General features: G+C 42.9%; 1 pseudogene; it reads left to right on the forward strand.

Annotated features, from left to right (window-relative positions):
* Nucleotides 1–2,858: 2,858 nt before the first annotated feature.
* LOC124699330 lies at nt 2,859–3,261 on the forward strand (annotated as a pseudogene).
* Nucleotides 3,262–8,443: the final 5,182 nt, after the last annotated feature.

Consider the following 8,443-nt stretch of genomic DNA (forward strand, 5'->3'; position numbering starts at 1 on the left):
TTTACAAACTTTTCTGAGCGAATGTACGTCTGAGATTCTTTTTCATAATTTTTAACATTTTAAAGTGGATTTAAAATATAGTTTTCATAATAAGTGCATCTAGACCTATGAGCCAAAACACCATATCCAAGAGTAACTTCACAATTTTGTTGGGGTTAACAATAAATTGCATTATGATAAATTAGCAAACATGGCAGGTACTAGAGAGCCAAAGCAAACAATATACATGCTACCTGCAAGGGGGACGCGCCGAGCCCAGCTGCCCCGGATGCCCGGACGGTAAATCGGCCCCAGCCTACAAGTTCACATAAAACAAAAAAATAACTTGTAAAACTTTGACCATGAAAAACTTTTCATTAAAACAAAAGTATGCATGCATAAATTTGCCCCAGAAGTACCGTAGTTTTGTTGGGTCTATGGTAAATTTTTGTGTAATAATTAGCAATCAGGATAGATGCTACAGAGCTAGAGAGAATAATATACATGATGTCTACCTTTTGTTCTCTCTAGCGTGTAGAACAAACCTTTATAGACACTAGTGCTCCTTTTGGTCTCTTGGGGAACAACACCGGAGATAACCTTGGTGTAGAGGCAGTATAGTCACCGATGCAAATCTCCTTACAAGGCCACTTCCAAAACATCGGTGGCGATGATTTGTGAAGAACGTTGTCCTAGAGAAGAACACGCCGGAAAGGAGTGAACAATGCCCCAAGTCCAGCGAGAAGTAGTCCAGGAACACAAAACACCTATGCATCCTGACAGAGCCCGGGATAGCCAATCATCATCGGTTAGAACTGGATCTAGAGGAGTGCAGCACCCATAAACAAAACGAGATCCATTGCTTCAGGAGCGCAACAAACAAGCATACTGGAACTGGATCTGCACAATCACCTTAGATGCAGCTAAACAGATCTTGGAAGATTGGCCTCACTAAACCAACAAGAGTCCCGAAGCTGGTCGAACCTCTCTGAAAGGAGAAGAAACCAACAAACTGTTACAAGTAGACTACCTTCTAAGCACAAAGACAAAACTAGATTCACCACTCCAAAAGAGCAGCGACCAATCGATTCACATCGTGCTTAATTAACGCCACCGACGAGGTGGATGAGGAGTTGGAAAAACCTTATTCTTCGTCCACATTGCACATCCATTGCACCCATCGTGCCTCTTTCGGATGAATAAGCTCTAACTTTAAGACCCTAACTATAGCGCTAAGCGTAGGTCCAAGGTCCCCATCTTGTCTTGTTACTGGAGCATCAAGCATAGGAAGCGAGGACCCGTTGAATTGCTCTCCAGGGAAGGAGAAGACGGAGAGAAATGTGATCTAAACCAGCTATGAGGGTTGTTGTATCTTAACGTTGGAGAAATTTATTTTCTTCTTCTTTTTCTGCTAATATAAAGAGTACAACATATAAACTTGAAACTTTAAGTTTCAACGTGACATTTACAAGGTGTAGAATTGTTTCAGGGGCACCCGGCACCAAGAAGCTCTATAACGTTCGGTATCATATAGTTCTTGCATGGATCTTGACGAAACTCGATGGTCGAGATAGGAAATACATGTGCACACTAGTAGAAAATGGGCCTCTCGTCCGGAGCTTTAGTCCCGGCCGTGTTTGGACCTGAGACTAATGTGAGCACTAGACCTGGTTCCAATGGCTAGAATGCTGCACGGGCATGGCCAGCTCTAGTCCCGTGTCAAACGGGACCTTTAGTCCTGGTTGGGTACCATAGTCCTAGCTGCGGGATTAATTAAACTATTTATCATGAAACTGTACAATTCTATATGCAACAAACGTCAGGTGCCGTAGCTCGACCTAGATTTTTTTTCTTTGCATAATTTCAGCTTTTCGTGGACATAAGTTTTCTTTTTCAAATTAGAACCAAGACAGTGGCCAATATTTTACGGTACAATTAATTGAGTTTCAACCTGGTACCACTGGAATTTCGATAATTTGAGGAAGTTTCACTGAAGTACTGATCACAGTTAGTGCACACATAGTATATGTCAGCTAGTTTATGGCTCACTTGTGATGTAGTCTGCCGTGAAGAACAGTTGGGTCGAGTTAGTTAGGTAGACCTTTAAGTAAGATTCCACTTGCATATATGAAGTGTCATGTCATACAATTACGATAGCAAATGATGGTGCTAAGGTGAAATCGTTCGCCCAAGCACAATAAGAAGCGAAGGACGCAGCCAACCGCGCCATTAATCCTTTGCGCGTCATCCCTACTAATCCTCCTGAATTTTATCCTATCTCACGTCGCCAGAACAAACCTGGCACTTGACCATCTAGTTATCTTCCCCAAGTCCTACTCCTGGGTTGTTTCCTTATGCCATGTCTGAGGTGATCTTGTTCGGATGCCGGTGACCAATTAGTCATTTTGGATGGAGCCAAAGGGCTCCATCAAGCCTCTGAGATGGCGTTTTTCCTGCGAAGTTAATTACTGGCCTGGACAGCCATTCTTTTTCCTCAAGCTGCTGCATTGGATGGCTACCGATTGTTCACTCCATCCTAAGACCAAAGACCGGATCGAGCAGAAGGTCTCATATACAGATTTTCTAACAAGTAGTGGATTATATATTTTTTCAGAACACACAGGAGAATTGCGCGCGCGTCTTCATATTAAGCTTGAAAGTGATGAAAATTCAAAAGGATCCTAAGAGAAATAATGACAAGTACGATCAGATGCTCACTTTTAATTAAAAGGTACAAAATCCCAACTGCCAACGACCTACCAGAGACAGGTGGACGGCCAAAAAACTGATCGTCCAATCATGCACGCCATGCACCTCCCTGCTATTTATACCCCTCCAATCCAACTCCTCCCTTCCACCAACGTGTACGCCACTACACTCACTTAGCAACGCAGAGAGATCGATCGTTAGATCATCGATGGCGGCTAGCAACAAGGCCACCGCCTTCCTGGCCCTGGGCGCGTTTGTGGTGGTGCTGATGGCGGCTGGGGAGGCGTCGGCGGCGGTGACGTGCGGCCAGGTGGGATCGTCGCTCGCGCCGTGCATCCCGTACGCGACGGGGAAGTCGGCCACGCTGTCGCAGGGGTGCTGCAGCGGCATGAATTGAAGAGCCTCAACGCCATGGCCCGCACGAGCGCCGACCGCCAGGCGGTGTGCCGCTGCCTCAAGAGCCTCGCCGGCAGCGTCAAGTCCGTCGACCTCGGCATCGTCGCCGGCGCGCCCGCGAAGTGCGGCGTCAGCGTGCCCTTCCCCATCAACATGTCCACCGACTGCAACAAGTAAGTTGATCTATGATTCTCGATCTCTCACGTTTTCTTTGTTTCTCGATGGATCCATGACGACTGTTTCTTGTTCTGAATGTGATGCAGAGTTAACTAGATGGGATCTCAGTCGATCAACGACTTCCTACGCGCGCAAGATTAAGAATCACTATTCACTACGATGAAATAAAACGTGCGTGCGTGCATTCATGTGTGTTGCACGTACACAGTACGTACGTCTGATGTGTCGTGATGTACGTGTACCGGTTGCAGCTGCTTCCGGTTGCGCGTATTTCAACTGTGAACTGCCACTAGTGATCTGTGGTTATGTACTCGTACTTCAGTGTTTTATCGACCTAATCCTACTTGATGGGTCAATTAATATATATACTAGTTGGTGGTCGTTTGCTATCAAGAACTTTCCTACTTGTTCATATATAACGTTGTCTATCAAAAGTTCAAAACGGGCCTATCTAGATTGTAGACCACGACCCTACAAGGCCGCATAAAAGAAAAATGGAATCAAAACTTGTAAAACTTTGACTATGAAAAGATTGTGAGGGCGGGTGCAGGCCGGATTTTCACAATGGGTATTCAATGTAAAAAAAAAATCGCAAGTTGAATGTTCACATTTTTTTAAGAACACAATAGACAAAAAGAATCACAACATGACTTTGCGATGACATCATCAATTAAGTAAATCTCAATATAAAAGGCAAAGCTTTTGCCTCTTTCAAAAAAATTAAGTAAATCAATTTATTCACCAATTAGTCAGTATCTTATCAAGATTGTTAAAAATACTGATGATTAACTGGCTCCTAGACTGGAACAAAATCAGACAAGGAGGCTACGCTCGATCCACGCCTTGTGAAAAAAAAATAGCAAGGACTTGCTCACTGCCGAGTGCTGCACGCTTCATATACAAAATTGTGAGTTCATGCTTCCTTTTTTTTTTTGAGAATTGTGAGTTCATGTTTCCTGTGTACATTGTCGCTAGTTGGAGACTTAAGTTCCTTTTTTTAGGGTGAGTTGGAGGCTTTAGTTGTGCTAAATGGAGTTGTGACAGTTTAGTTCATCCATGGGCCGGTGTATGGGAGGAGAAAGTTGGCAAACCGGCCATGAAGGTTTGGTTCTACTGTTCGAAGTCCAAGAGGAAGACAAGCTACTACATCTTTCCAAAATATAAACGTTTAGTTTTTAAAAAGGCCTATATTTTAGAATGGAGGAAATAAATAATGATTGAAAACACAAGTTACTCGAAAACTCTAGAAAAAGGCCGACCTTCACGAAGGGAAGACAACTCGCTCCGCGCGCGATAAGTGGCGCGCTGTGGTGTCAGAAAATCCCTAGGAAGTGGTCTCCCTGCTCGCCACGTGTCGCAAGGAGAAGCAAAGTGGGGATGATGGAGGAGAGAGAAGGCAGAGGGGGCTGCGTTTTTCCCTTTATTTTCTAGATTCGTTTTTTTAAAATGAAATATCTCGAAAACCGTAAGTCCAAATTACGAGCTGTTTTCACTTTTGAGATCCTCGCGTCGAGATCTTCAAAACTAGATCCCATGTTGATAGGGTTTCGGCATACTTTTTTTCCGTACTTCCAATAGTACTATGGTTGTACCTGTGGTGTGTACCTAACTGTACTCGTGTTTCAACTGATAAGTACCTCTGTTTTTTAGTGTGTTTGGTGCAGTTTTTTCTTTTACTCAGTAACTGTACGCGTCCGTGTGTTACCTGTATTTACTCGTGTGCACGACTGTACTCGCTCGTGTGTGCGACTGTACTTCTGTACATGTACTTGCTCGTGTTCACGACTGTACCTGATCGTGTGCGCGACTGTACCTGCTCGTCTACGTGACTGTACTTCTGTACATGTACATGCTCGTGTGGACGACTGTACATGCACGTGTGAGCGACTGTACCTGCTCGTATGTGCGACTATACCTGATCGTGTGCGCTACTGTACTTATGTACATGTACCTGCTCGTGTGGATGACTATACTCGCTCGTCTGCGCGGCTGTATTCGCTTGTGTGCGCGACTGTACTCGTTCATCTGGACGACTGTACTCGCTTGTGTGCGCGATTGTACTCGCTTGTCTATGTACTTGTATTTGTGCTCTATATATAGTTGTATGTGTGCATTACCGTACTCGAAATACATACATGCATGCAGCGTGGTGGCTACTTTTTTGATTTTCACATGCACGCGTGAGTGCGGCCTTGCGCCGTGGGAGAATGAGGCCAGCTAGCGCCAGTACGCGGAAGGATGTACCTACCTAGCTAGCACGTACTTGAGAGGAAGGATGAGCGACCCGTACTCGCGTGCGGCCGTACGCGTACTCGCGCGAGACCGGAGGAGCGCGGACTTGAGCACGTGGCCGCGCGGGACGGGACTCACGCCGGATGCATACGTGTCAGCTTCTAGTGCGTTTTGTGGGATTCATTTTTCCCTTCGCGAAGGTTGGTCTTTTTCTAGTGGTACCTCAAGTTACTTTGTATATACGGGGAGCTCCTACTCAGTGCTCGTTGCATCCGTTACACGCGCAACGCTTCAAACGTAGTTTCGCGTGGGCCGGCCCATTAGCGCCAGCTCGCTCCCTAGAATTTCAAATCGGTTGATAGTTTGTTTCCATCCCTCTCTGGTAAAACTTCAGGTTCTCCTTAGATCGGTTAATTTTGAATCTTTTCTGATGAAATAAAGTATTAAGATTTTAAAAAGTTTAAATGTTAAAAAAATTAGATTTTGAGAAAATTTTCAGATTTTAGCACTGTTCAAAAAATCGTCTGATTCAACGATTAATCGCCCGATTAATCCCTATTCAGTGGTCACCGATTAGCCGATAAACTCATTTATCGCCCGATTAATCGACCGATTTGCCTATTAATCGCTAATCGTCAGTCGACCGAGTTGATCCCGATAAGCGATTTCCTCAACATTGGATTTTAGAAACATCTAGAATTTTGAAAATTATTCGGACTTAAAAATATTCGAATTTTTAAATTTGAAAAATATTCAGATTTTCAAAAAAAATTGGATTCGATAAATGTTCAGTTTAAAATTTTTAGATTTTCAAAAATTGTTCAGATTTCAAAACATTCATATTTTCAAAATTGTTTGGATTTGAAAAAAATGTTCATTTTAAGTCATATTTTAAAATTTTGTTCAGATTTGAAAATTGTTCGTATTTTGAAAAATGTTCATATTTAAAAAAATATATATTTTGAAATTTTGTTTGGATTTGAAAAATTGTTTAGTTTAAAAGTTTATATTTTGAAATTTTGTTCAAACTAAAAAAAAATCGTACTTTTAAAAATGTTCGTATTGTGAAGAAACAAGAAAAGAAAACAACACAAAACGAAAAAGAAAACAGAAAAACAGAAAACCGGAGAAAGCCTGACTGAAAGGTTCTAGGAAATTCCCAAAACCGGAATTAACCAGGAAACACCGGATTCCTGTGCCGGCCCATTTAGTGGTATTTGTGATGGGAGATGATATGCGTTTCGTGGCTAATGGACGCAAAGAAGGTCAAATAAGGATTGCATGTACATACACGTTATATCTGAATTTTATGTGACAAAATTTATGTGAGTACCCATGAATTGAGCTAGGCCCGCCCCTTGATTGTGTAGCTTTCGATAAAAATGATGGAGGTGTGCAAAGTTGACCCATAAGTACCGTAATTTTGTTCGGTCTACATCACTAGCAGATGCTCCGTCTCACTCCATGCATGGGCGGGCACAGACTTTTAACAATGGGTATTCAAAAATAAAAGAAAATGTACTACAAAACAGTGGCAAGTAGCATTCGATCTCATGACCATCAAGGGAGCATGTAACTGCTCTAACCAGCCAAGCCTCCACATCCTTGTGTCCAGAGAAGCACAGATTTCTACACAAAGTAAATTAGCGCTGATGGATATTTCACATAATTTGAAAATTTTGTCAAAATTTTGGGTATTCACCTGCATACCCATGAATACACATGTGCCCGCCCATGACTCCATGCATAGGGCTTCCGCCCCAAGAGCCGACCAAAAGAGCAATGGGCATCAGAAGAATAGCAAAGCTCTGTTGAAGAAGATCTTCATGCTGCCTAGCGTCACAGGAATGTTCCATCATAAGAAGAAGAACAATGCTGATGGAAGTTCACCCTCATAATATGTCCGAGCTCTTGCTTGAATAGTGGTTCCAAACTCCCAACACATTGTTCATCTGTGAGAGTATTTTTCATCTATGGGTTTGACTATTTCTCAGTCCATTGAGTCGTTCTCAGTCTGATGATATTTTCAAATCAACGTATTTCCTGTCGACCCACCGGATCCTCACCAACGGAACCGGACCTACTTCACCCCCCTTTCCACAGAAGTCGATCTATTCCATCGACTACCTCGGCGTAGCAGCTGTATCAACTTCACCAAAGCCCTTGCCAACCAACCAGATCTGCTTTACTAAAGCTCGCTTCTCCTGAATCAGGGTTGATTCATCGTCTCCCGTGTTCGCCGCCCCTGGAATGCAAGCTGCCGCCCCCGTCCACCCAGCGGAAACTTGTTAAGTACTCTGGCCCGTTTGATGGCGGTGTTTTTTTAGTCATGTTTTCTATAGTTATTTGTAGATTTCATATGCTATTAACTTTCTTGATGTGTTGCTTCGCATGAAGTTCGTTTTAATATTATGCAATAACATTATCCAGTCGCTACCATCCTGTTCATTCTGCCGACACATGTGTGCATCCACATATTGGTAGCCGTATACCCATTCATTTGATGTCACTGTTTCTTATCGCATGCTACTGTCGCACTGCTTTTATAGTCATGCTATGGGCATTTTTAATCTGGTTGTTCTTATACCACGTCATTAGCTCACCGCTAGCTGCTAGATGTTTTCTCATGTCTGCTATTGTCACACTGCTTTTATAATCATGGTATGTGCATTTCCAATCTGCTTGAGCTTATAGCTATTTTTTCCATGAATGCTCTTGTCGCACAGCTTGTATAGTTATTGTTACGTGCATGTCTGATCTTTGTATTATCGTAGACTAACTTGTCAATGTTATTTTTCCTAGGCATTGATCATGCGAACCGCTTATTAGAACATTCAACATTAACAACGGTGACGCTAAGGAAGGTTGGAATCTGAGTTCTTGGTTGGTAATTTTGGCAGTTTACTTCTGTTATTATCTATAATATGTATGCATTGTTCCTTCTCGCGCA

Source organism: Lolium rigidum, chromosome 3, assembly GCF_022539505.1.
Source record: "Lolium rigidum isolate FL_2022 chromosome 3, APGP_CSIRO_Lrig_0.1, whole genome shotgun sequence".
Classification (NCBI taxonomy): Eukaryota; Viridiplantae; Streptophyta; class Magnoliopsida; order Poales; family Poaceae; genus Lolium; species Lolium rigidum.